Genomic DNA, 12,904 nt, shown 5'->3' on the forward strand with positions numbered 1-12,904 from the left:
TCAATGACATTATTAGGAAACATGTTCCATTGTCTAAGTCCAACTCAGATAAATATCCAAGGTGGTACAGTAAGTGTTTAATTAATGCTCTCCGGGAAAAGAATAAATATCGTAAGCTTTTTTCCAAATATAAGAACCCGCTAGATGACTTAACATATCGTTTACTTAAGAAGAGATGTATACAACTCACACGTATGAATTATAAAAAATACATTGCATCGATCGAGTCCTCTTTAACTGCAAACCCTAAACTGTTCTGGTCTTTTTTAAAACAAAAACGTAATGGCCTCAGTTCGTATCCCTCGAGCATGCACTATTGTAACCAAATTGCAACTCAAAGATCAGATATATGTGAATTTTTTGCTTCATGTTTTTCCGATGTATATGAAAATAACGATAAGCTCGATACTTTGCGACCAACTATCCCTGACAATCCTGATTCACATTGCTTAAATAGTATATCTTTTTCGAAAGATGCCGTTGAAAGGGTTTTAAAAAGACTTGACGCACATAAGGGAGCAGGGTCAGATGGTATACCCCCTGTATTTGTTACTCATTGTAGTGAATATTTAGCTGAACCTCTAAGCATAATTTTTAACTTTTATGTTTCAACAGGCCAGTTCCCATCTGCATGGAAGGAGGCGCTAGTTATTCCTATACACAAATCGGGTGACAAGTCAGCAGTAAAAAACTATCGTCCTGTTTCTATTTTGCCTGTATTTGGAAAGGTTTTTGAGGTTTTGATTCATCCCATTTTATATTGGCACGTAAAAAACGCTCTCATACCTGAGCAACATGGATTCATGAAAGCCAAATCAACCTCAACAAATTTAGTCTGTTTCATGTCTGAGTTGGTTGAATCAGTGGATCGTGGCACTCCTGTTGACGTTATATACACGGATTTCAGCAAGGCGTTCGACAAGGTGGACCATCAAATCCTTGTTAACAAGCTTTATCGCTTTGGTATCACAGGAAACTTGCTGAACTGGTGTGCATCTTACCTCGTCGGCAGGTTGTCGAGAGTTGTGATCGACGGATTCGCATCTGATAGGTTTTTGGCATCATCAGGAGTGCCCCAGGGTTCCCACTTAGGTCCCTTATTTTTTAACATTTTCATCAATGACGTTCACTCATGCTTTCATAACTCACAAATACATTTATATGCTGACGATCTCAAAATTACAGTTCGCTTGGAGAACGTTAATGACTGGCGCCTCCTCCAGGATGACCTGAATCGCTTCGCGCGGTGGTGTAATATTAATAAAATAAAATTAAATGCTGATAAATGCAACTTTGTACATTTTTCGCGTAATAAGAATCAATATTTTAATTCTTATAATATAGACAACCAAGTGATACGAGAAGTTGATGTCATTCGAGACCTTGGAGTCTACATTGATAATAAACTGCGTTTTCACGTGCATATCGATAAAATAGTCACAAGAGGATTTAGGTTGCTGGGTTTCATACTTAGAAACTGTCGGGATTTCAGAAAGGCATCTAGCAAATTTGCTGTTTTCAACTCACTGGTTCGGTCGGGATTAGAGTATGGTAGTGTCGTTTGGACTCCTTTTTATGAAATACATAAACGCAGAGTTGAATCAATACAAAAGAGATTTCTTTAGCATTTGTCATATCAACATAAATTAGCTAAACAGCTCCCTAGCTACAATACACGCCTAAATTATTTTAAACTGAATAGCTTGGAAGACCGCAGGAAAATATTGGATTGTCTATTCCTATATAAAATAATAAATGGTTACATAGATTGTCCTGATCTCGTTAAACAGATTAAAATCAATGTTCCCTTCAAACTAGCTCGGTTGTCCAGGTATCTGCCGTTTAAAGCAAATGGTTTTAGGACAAATCTGGGTCATTTCTCCTCTATCAACAGGATTCAGTCACAATTTAGCAACCTGTCACGTTCATCCGGGGCCAGCGTTGATATGTCATCTTCGCTACGTAAATTCAAAAAACAAATTTCTAAATTGTATACTCCGACGGTTAGCTAATAATTTATTGTTTTGCATTCTGTCACTTTGGCAACGTTATTGTTATCCAACATTCGGTGCATGTCGTGGCAACCTTTAATTAAGGCAACACCTTAGCTTAATTTATTTATAAGGAAACTGTGAATGTATGGTGTATGTTTTGTTGGTTGTCCTTAAATAAATAAATAAATAAATAAATAAAGTATTTAAGCCAAACTCATGGACGGGTAGACACAGAAATGGAATATCAAATAAGACGCCAGAAAGCATGAAACTGTACCATCACTAGGAGTTGAATCAGATTATTGAATAAGTGGGCTACATACGGCGACGCGTCCCCTCACAGAGGTAAAACTTACTAGAAGCGTCGTAAGGATAAGATAGTTTTATTAAGTTTGAATCTTTAAACATAGCGCCAATCTAAACACAGCTTATATCATCCCAGACAAAGAATAAGGTAACTTAAACCTAAGTACTTGTAGACTAACATAAAAACCAACCGAATTGAGAACCTCCTCCTTTTGTTAAAGTCGGTTAAAAAGATGATAAACACGATTCGAGATCAAATCCTACCTAACCCTAACCTAGTTATCTATGTCACAGTAGTCCGGAATATGTAAATCACTGGGCCAGACGGCTAAAAGGCCATATTATTATAAAATACACTTTGTTATAAAAAACATTAGAAGTATTTAAAAATTATGTCGAAGCTATTTTACTTGTGTTTCCAAAAGAAAAGGAGAGTTCAAATTACTTTAACGTCTAGTTTTTTACTTCATCTTGTTTTATTTTAAGCTCAAAGGTTTTACTTCTTGAAAAATAAGTCAAGGCATTTAAAAAAGGTTTAGATTAGAAATTCCGCTTACACAGACAACAAAATGCTGTTTCTCAATTTAAAATCATAACTTGTCTTACTTTTTCAATCACTTTCCTTTGGATATTTTGAGTTTATAATTTTATAAAAGTAAGTAATTTTCTAATAAGTGAACAGCGTAGTTGAATTTTATTCCACTGAAAAATATTTTTAATTTTTCATCGAAACATTCTAGATGCAACTTTAAGTCTTCGTTCAAAGTGACTAAATAATCCAGTTAGGAGTCAGGTCGACGTAGAGGACATGAGGGTTTTATGCTATATTACGACGTATTTGTGACGTTTCACCCATCCTCTTTAAACAAGACGACTACATCAGCATGCATATCTGTAAACTACCGTTCTGAAGTTTTACAAGGAAGTCAATTTCGTTTATACGCCCAATTTTCCTTTCCTTCAAAGCGTTTTGTCTAAAAATATGATATTCATTTCAGCAAAAATGTTGGGTTTACATTGAAAACCCGAACCGGACTCAGAAGCGTCAAAACGTTTGTCTGAAACGGGCAGATAATTTATTTTTCGATTTGTGCGTGCGAGTTTTTAATTTTCCCATTAATTAAAGCCCCTCTTTTAAGGGTCGTAATCCAGTTTGTACCTTGTTAATTCGTGAAGATGTAAAATTGGACCTACGTCTCCGCTGATGTAGGTACACATCACGATGCTAAGCTCGAGTTTATCTGCATACATAATTATAATACTTCGTGTCTCGCGCGTTTTGATCATAGATTCTGTTTACTTTCTTCATCAAAGCTGATTTTATGTTTGCTCTTTTAAAAAGTAACGTTGATAAAATTGCAAATGTCATAAGCATTCCGATTTTCAATTTGAAATCAAAGTAGGGTAGGCAAATAGATTGACATTGCAGTGTCGGCAGTACATGAGCTAAGCTAAATTGCAAATGTGTCTAAGTACATGTCATACAAGTACATGATCAAAGGTGAAACAAAATTGTTATTTTTAAACAATATTTTTCACAGTTCAACAAAGCTGAAACCCAAATAAAACTAACACGACGCTTTTAAAAACTCAATAAACATGATTGGTTTAACAAAATTGGTTTTGATTCAATCTAAATGCTGACCACTGAACCATATTGGAAGTCCATTAACTGTACGACCCCTTGCCAAACTCATTGCTCTGCGGCATAATACTAATGTTTCCAACCAAAAATATTGACCAATTTGTATTAATATGGCATTTAATTAAACGAAACGTTTGATGATCAATTTATATTGGCTGCTCTTCAGAATGGTTTGAAGTTTTATGTTCAGCTATCTCAGCTATCATTTGAGACATAAATGAAAAGTCTCATTTTGTTGTAGGTAATGTTATTCAGTTCAGATTGGTACAATTTTACAGCAAATATTAATTTCTCGTAGGCGTACGGACTACTGTACTTGTCCCCCAATTATTTTTTCAGAAGCAACCGTGGGTTCCGTTCGAATAACCAGTTCGTACGGCCTCGGTGGTCATCGCTTCACATTCATTCTGGCCTCTATATCGAGTGCTGTAAGAACACATATTAGCGAGTCGTGTTCAACACAGTAATATAAATTTACGACTTATTACTGCTGGGAATTGAACGTTGTCATTCGGCGGAGGTGTTATCAGAAATACATGGGCTTCGGTACGCAATGTACCTTTTGTATTTCGGATAGGTCGATTTTCAATAGTACGTTAGTTTAATGCTATTACTATTATGAGGAAGAAAATTGAAAGTTTAATTTGAAACATTTTTGGTAGTGAATGTAATTTTAAGTAACAATAATAATAATGATGATGATAGAAAGAGTGTAGAGCCAAGATCAATCTTACTACTTTGAAAACGTAACGTAAATAACGGTTCTTTGTTCCCTAACAAACACGCCTAAATTTCAGAGACTGGTTCAACCCCACGGCTTCACCAATCCACTAGAAATACAGAACATCTTTGTAATTGTGGAAAATGTGGAAAACTGAAATTCACATTTATGCTGCGAACAGTTTCTAGTACCTAAGCTCCGGTAGCCAACGATTTCAGATCTCATGATTTAGTTCACAACAAGGGAATTATTAGCTCCTGTTGGGTCAGAGCTCGTTCCTTCCAGCAGAGCGTTAATTCGATCCCGCTTCACGCATCGCAGCATGCCATTTCCAGTACAACCACTTACCAGCTTATTCTGGCTTAAGCTTCACCCAATGTTACAATATATAACCTATGTGAATACATTATTAACGACACGGGAAAACGTTCAAGGAAAAATAACGGGTTAATAAATATTAATAAGTTTATTCAGACGGGAAAATGGAAAATGCACACAACTTAACTGATTTTTATTCATCAACTGTATTGTGAAATGTTTTGTGGTCACGGTCTTTAAAGAACATGGCACATGTAACCTACTTTGATTTTTACAAGCTTTTATTTAGTTGTCCTGTCCCGATGTTTTAAACATTTTTTTTCTGTAAGACAAGGCAGGTATTTGACCGCAATCGCACCTGGATTACCACGTAGAAACGTAAAAGCTCTACCAAAACAAAAACTCAGCTTTACCTACCTGTAACCTATTAATACCAGCACTTCAAGCTAAATACTAGTGTCTTATCTATTAGCTGGGTCTATTAGCTACTATTCCTCAACAGTATGCAATCTGCTGTCGACGGTACCCAAGATTATCCGCTTTTGTTCTCCAGTGCACTACCCTTCAACTGCCTGACCGGGCCATCAATATTGTATGGGCCGTCAGTGGCGAGCTCACGCGGGAAATATGGAAGACGGGAATATTACCGGCTTTTACATGACTACCCGAGCAAAAAGGTGACATTTACGACTTTTTGCCAAACGCTGAAGGACGGTTATGCCTTTACTGTGTGGACGGGACACTGAAAACATTTTTGGGATTTTTAGTATGATACTGCTTCCACGAAAAAGTGACAGTGAACATATAACGAAACCAGTATGGTAACAGGTAGGTAGGTAGGTAGGTATAAAAGTAGGTAGGTCACTCAAAGTAGTATTTACTCATATTTATGGAACAAATACCAGACAAAGTGATCAAGGCATTTGTGTGCTAATAATTATTTCTACAAAAACTACTTACCTGACTTGCATGACTGTAAAACATAAAGATGCTATTTGAATTTGCATTTATAACATAAAGTTAGATTGCAAGTTAGATGTAAATGTCATGTGTTTGTTAGTAATTTGCACGACCTAACCTAAATTGAAATAATATAACAAATATTTATAGTTTTAAACTAATTAAAATAACACACCAAACCCGCCGCCATGAGGCGTAGACTTTTCACATGTTGTAAAAAGTCATAGAAAGTACACTGTATAAGTCGTCGACATGCATCTTTTGAAATCAAGTCGCCGACACCAAGCCGCCGGGCTGTCAGCTTGGTATGTAGAGTCCTTAACAAACACAGATCATAGAGAATTGAATTCAAACCCTGAATTCGATGCAAAAGATCGCAGGAAAGCCGCAATGCAATGACGCGTCACTCGAGAGCAAAAGGCTGCATCGCAGAAACTGCTTCCACTAGAATTTTCCTATCCATATTTGAACGGATTTACCGACAACAATTTTCTTCGCAAATTCGCACTAAGGTGCTATATGACTCTGGAATTCTCTTTGGTGTCTTACTTCGCCAAAATTGACAGTGCTTAAGTACGACAGTGTTCTGTTCCTAGAAATGAAGAGAAGAGCTCGTGCACGTCACTGCTTAGCGTGATCGTTATTGGAAATAAAACACACAGTAACTTTCCTTGGAAATTGAGATGGAGTCAAATGGAGTGATTATCCAATTATGGATGGAGTTACCTATCTAAAATACTTAGCAACCAAACAACATTTTCATTACGGTATTCCTCGACTTTACGGTTTAACAACAAGACTTAACGAGTTTTGAATAAAATGCATACCTACTACTCGTACTACTGCTACTACTACCGTATTAAGAATGTATCGGAAGTTGTTTCTTTTCCTTACAGCGTCTTTAAACGAGTAAATGTAATGTCACTAAACATGTCATGTCTTCTCAGTAAACTTAGAACTTTATTAAACAAGATTAATTAGATTGCATCTTCTATTTCACTTATCACCATAATTATTATTACCAAAATACAATAACATAATACGGACATCAAATTAATTAGTGTAATAACAGTACAATGCCAATAATTACCACACCAAAGTTATCAATTAATTTGTGGCTTTGACCCTTGATTGGTAGAGATTAAAAATTAATCAATATAATCATGGCGTCAGCCATTTTAGGTGCAATAACAGTGCTGCGGTCACGCAGCACTGTTATTGCACCTAAAATCCAACGTTCCGTTCATCGCAATCCAACTATTCAGCATCCTGACTATTTGTAAACTGCATAAATAATTTCATTGCAGCAATAACTTGCGTTGAACTTTAACTAAGTGCAAGTTGATTCCCTACCCCTAGTTGCGAATTTATACTAAGTTAGCCAGTTTCATTCAAACACCGAGTCAGCTAGCTGTAACACAGCGCATTAGGCTATTACTTGCGAATATTCAGGTGTTCTGTGAACTAATATGGAAATTTGATCGTAAGTTCCAGTTACTTTACTTCCAAGCTCACCCCAACAAAAGCACCGAAATCAAGAAGACCCCAAACACGTTTTCAAAACGCTGAATGTCGTTTACATTCAATAACACCGAAAATAAAAACAAAGAACGGAATTAAAACTGGAAATGGGCCATGATTTTTTCCCTAATTAAAGCACGTTTGCTCTTCTAATTATCTTTTTGAATATTCACTGGACAGAATCGCTTGACCTCAAAATTGTAACAGATATTGTTTGTTCGCTCCTGAGAGCGTATGACGAGGAAAAATGAGCACTTTTCGGGAACAAACGGTGAAGGGCGCAGGTAATGAATATGCTGAAACAAAGCCCGATGCGGAGGCTCATTAGCCATTCAGTCGTTGTGCCTGCCTTAAAAATCATTAACGAAGACTTGATGAATGTTAGCCTTGTTTATTTCAACTGTCCGCGTCGTCGCGTAGCTACTTTATCGCGCTCGTTTATCATTTGTGAATGTGCTAATTTGTTTGAAAATATACAGATTATTAAGGCACTGACAAGTTGTGAATCGTAAAGCTCACGTCATGTGCAGAATTTGAAATCATTCATATTTTTAAATAAACTGGTAATATTCGTACCTACATAACTATGTATAAGCTAATCCGATAGAGCAATCAAAGGCGATTACCAGATTATCTACTTACTTGGCATCTCTGTAACAGTAAGTAGAGAACATTAACATTTATGAGGGCTATTGTTTTACAGTAGATATAAACACATAACAGATTTCTTGGTTTATAAATAGTTCTTCAAATTATTGAGCCGACTAACTAAAACAAAAAAATAATTCTTAACACCATTTACTGTTTTCTTTTGGGTGGCCTTGTTTCTATAAATTATCCTTTGATATTCTAGAGGAAAAGGGTTTGTTTATAAAAACGACCCTGTCATTTAAATACTTAAATGCTGTAATCCAACAAAATGTTCTAGATGGGTTTGAGACAACAGAAAAGGATAAAGTGATACCTAGTACTTTAGGCGTTGTTGTAAAAAGAATAATCATTATGTACAGATGACAGCAGATTAAGTTAAACACTGGGGCATCTTATTTAGTTGTAGCAGGTGCTATTTCACAAAAAAAATGTATTATCTGGTGTGCTGTCGATTAAATATTACTTATTCGTTTGTAGTTGCGATTTTAACACAGTCTTGAATTTTTCCAATAATTTTATCTGTTTTAAAGAGTTGTGTTTACATTACGATTGCACAGTTGAAAATTGAACTTCCCGTTCTGGGATCTCAATGTTTCATTCAGACAAGCCCATTAACCTTTTTGTTCTTTCTGTTATTGCTAAAAAAAGAAAAACTAAATAAATGTACAGATAGCAGTTAGCAACATATCAAGCTAATCACATTTGTATGCATTCGTAATAGAAATCATTTTCCAACCAAAATGTATATTCTTATGTTCTGTCACACGTATAAAGGTTGGTTCTCATTAATATAATTTACCTGGACAATACCTACTGAGAATTTGTTTTAAATATTTTTAACTGTTCTACTTTGGCTGGTTTAGTAAAATTTTTAAACAACGGCCTATTTTTGGCAAACATATTTGTTATGACACCTACCTATTTTAGAGGCTATATTTTGTTCAGTTTTTCAACCAACTCCCGCAGTAAGTAGATACGAATCCAACTTTTAAATGCAATCAACCGCAACTTTCGCGGCGGCTGTCTCTGGCTAACTCATTTGTTTACTGAAATACTCGACTGTGAAAATATCCTTTATAATCCTTCGTGTACAGTTTAAAAACGCCGTTGGATGCGTTAGCTACTATTTCGTAGACATTTGATTTTTTTTAAACTCGAAAGTAACTCACAGAGATAATGAATTTGACTTTTGCTTTTGTAATTTTGAAGGAGAATTGTTTGATTATGAATTCTAACAATACATTTTTAAATAGTGTACTTACCTACCTACCTAAATTTTACGTGCTTAACTGAAAATGTAAAATTGTTAATTAGGTATAAAAGTTTCAACAAAGACAATTTCAGGCTAAAACATCTAACATTAACGAATCTTTTACAGCAAAATGTCTTATTGTAAAGGCGATTGTTCCTCAAAGTGGAGAATTAACTCAAATTAATCAGCATTCAAACAAGGATTATTGTCCGAATGGAGCGTGAACTGAATTACTTGAAAAATAAAATTCAAACACAATTTGGACTTATATTGAGTTAGCAAACTTGTTAAAATGTCTTTTGTGTAGGTTTTTAAATTGGGCTCATGAAATGATTGGCTGGAAATAATTTTATTGGAGTATTTTTTGCGGGTGACTTTATGAGGAAGACACATGCTGCCTATGCGATCGTAAAAACAGAGGGTTAGCAGGCAGTAGGAGGTCGCGTATGCGAGGCTTTATGCAAATGGCATGATAACGCTCCTTTAGGGTCAATAAACTGTTACCTACTCAGTTTTACGACACGATAAGTATATTGCACGTCTTATGCCTTTGTCCGTTGGACTATTAGTTTTTCGGTCACGTTGTCTTTGACTTACTTTACGTTCGTTTCTGTTTCAGATTGGATTTCATCTTGGATCCTGTTGAAGGTAAGATCTTGTTATTATCTTTTCAACCGACTTCAAAAAAGGAGGAGGTTCTCAATTCGACCCGTATGTTTTTTTTTTTTTCTATGTTTGTTACGCGATAACTCCGCCAATTATGAATCGATTTGAACAAATCTTTTTTCGGCGTATAGGTAATACCTCAAGGGTGGTCCCATTTAAATTTAATAATAGAAAAAACAACCCCCAAGGGTGGAAAATTGGGGATGAACTTTTTTATACGCAATATCTCCGCCGATTATAAATCAATTTGAACGATTATTTTTTTGTTGAATAGGTATTATCAAAAGGGTGGTTTCATGCGAATTTGAAGAAAATATTTCACCCCTAAGGGTGGAAAATTGGGGATGAACTTTTTTATAAGCAATATTTTTAATTTTTAGTTTTTTTTGTGTTCACGCATTTGAAGTCGGTTTTATTTTTTTAAAAAGGTAATTATCTTCGATGATATTGTTACGCTTTTGGATTTATGTTTTAATTTAAAATGAAAATTCCTTGGAATATTTACAGTTGGCGTTAAAAACATGTATATTTTAGTCACGGTGCCCGTTTAGGTACGTAAGTTTTATAACTGTGTGAAAATATTTGAAGATACTTTAAAACCCTTTCTATATCACGCGTCTTAGAAACTAGCAACATAATTGTTACACATATCACGTTCATTTATTGAAAATTAAATTTAAATTGCCCTATCCAAACCAATACTATAACCCATTCGAACCCGACATAATTAAAAGCATTTACCACGTAATTGATTAGGATAATACCGGCATTGTCTGAGGTGCTGACGTGTATGCCGCTTTGAGAACAGCTGTTAATGGAGTCGACTGTACCTATGACTGTACGATACCAATCAAGTGCCCTTTCGGGTTTCAGGTTATACATTTGTAATAGTCGGTCACTTGTTATCACCTGAAAGGAATATTAATGCCGAGTTTCCATTAGTTGATAGAGATATTAAGTAGTTGGTAAAGAGCAATAAATCATCTCCATTTAGCACACACAATATGGTAAAGTGCTACACAAGCCAGCATGTTCCTAATATTTGTAATAGTTTAATCAATTAAAAGCATTACGATATTATGGGATTAATGCATTTATTTTGACATAGAAATTAACTTAGACCAATAGGCTAGATGACACAATTATTTGCCCATCAGACAGATAATTTGAAAATATTAGACTCATATTTTTTATTTTCTTTCATAATTAAATAATAACAGTGCTACATCGAGTTGAAATGGCGCGTTACGTCACGCTTGAGTAGATTTTTTACTTATAAGTAACGTCACGCGACATTTCAACTCAATATAATACTGTAATTATTCGATCATGAAAAAAATTTAAAAATATGTCTCCAAAATTTTTTTATTATCTGTCTGACGGACTAAATAGATTTTCGATTTCATTACCCAGTCATCACCCCTATTATTTAGGGCTCAATTCCCCATGTCACAAAGAACTTTTGAAGTTAGTAGAGTACTGAAATAATTATAGACATGACTTTTGCTCCCTAAATACTCATAAACTATAAAGATTTATGTAGGTACAGTGTGATTTATGACGTACCTACTAAATGGTAATCGACTTTGATTGTTGAAATGTTTATAGCTCGTTTACAGCTCCATTGAGTTAACGTTAAGCCGGTAATTAGTGTACGGGACGGATGACGGATTAAACCATTGCTCCCCGAACCGTCAGTGCTATAGAGATTATATGTATACTGTATACAACGTTCATCTGATGAAAAGTGCGAAAAATATTATACTCTCTTGAATTAATGTTGTAATCGTAAAATAATAATTTACAAGCATCAACTCCATACAAAAAGCATCGGTTATTATTCTATAGTTACGGTCAAAGTTAGGTAGTGCAACTCAGCCTAAGTTGTATTAAGCGTACAAAAATTATACAACAAATGGCACTCAAAGGTCAGGGACATGACAGTAAATAATTGAAAGATCACTTTGTCAACTAAGTACCTACAATTGAAAGATCGGTGTTCCAACGAGCAAATTGTTTATTGCGTCTTTTTATTCTAAACAACCTAAGATTACATTCCCCATATTTTCCATTAGTTCCATGATTTCTTACATAACTGTCGTAACTGACAACTATAGCCTTCTACAATATTTTGAACACCCGTGTGGTGTTAGAAAGATTCTAATAATATTTCGGTTCCATCGCTTTGAGAAATGGAATAACATTTTTGCCTTTGTCTGGAAAATATTGGTTTGAAAAGATAATTAACCTGTCTCCTTGAAAGAGGAACCCCAAAGTTTGAGCACAAAAACGACCAAAAAACAGCTACGATTTTTTATTTTGAGAAGCGCTAGCTTTTTAGAGCCAAATATTTCTGTCGTCGTTTATTTCATTTGTTGTAGTTATTTTCGGAGTAAGAGTACTTGGTAACATTTGTGCTTTGATCCCTAGTGGTCATATTCTTGAATATTTAAGTTGACATGCTACCAAAACTGAATAATTTAACAACTAAAGCATTAAGTAAATTCGAGGATTCTTAGTGCAAGAGTAAATAAGATCAAAGAGGATAATTTTGATTATTTAAAGCGAGGACAATGTTTATATGAAATTTTCTCTACAGTTGCTTTTTCAGAACTTCAAAATTAATTATTAACGTACCTACCACAATGTTACATACGACATCCATCTGACATCCTTCGACCATCTTACTTTAACTTTAATAAATGTCAGAATCTGTCAAACTCCATATAAAAAGCACCGGTTATCGTTATAGTTACAGTTAAAGTTAGGTGGTGCAACTCAGCCTTAGTGTGCCTTTAGCTTGATGTGCCGTCGTCTGTACTTGTGACACATAAAAATATTTTTTGTTTCGTTTAACATTGTAATCTCAA

At 35.0% G+C, this 12,904-nt stretch overlaps 1 protein-coding gene across 2 annotated transcripts in view; it reads left to right on the forward strand.

The window, feature by feature from the left end:
• LOC135073890 (poly(rC)-binding protein 3) overlaps positions 1 to 12,904 on the forward strand; it is a 197,378-nt gene that overhangs the window by 52,537 nt on the left and 131,937 nt on the right. For both annotated transcript variants that reach the window (XM_063968137.1, XM_063968132.1), the window contains one exon: positions 9,988 to 10,016. The gene's annotated coding sequence lies outside the window, so the exon portion shown is untranslated. The remainder of the gene's footprint in view (positions 1 to 9,987; positions 10,017 to 12,904) is intronic.

This window comes from Ostrinia nubilalis, chromosome 8 (assembly GCF_963855985.1).
Source record: "Ostrinia nubilalis chromosome 8, ilOstNubi1.1, whole genome shotgun sequence".
NCBI classification, from domain to species: domain Eukaryota; kingdom Metazoa; phylum Arthropoda; class Insecta; order Lepidoptera; family Crambidae; genus Ostrinia; species Ostrinia nubilalis.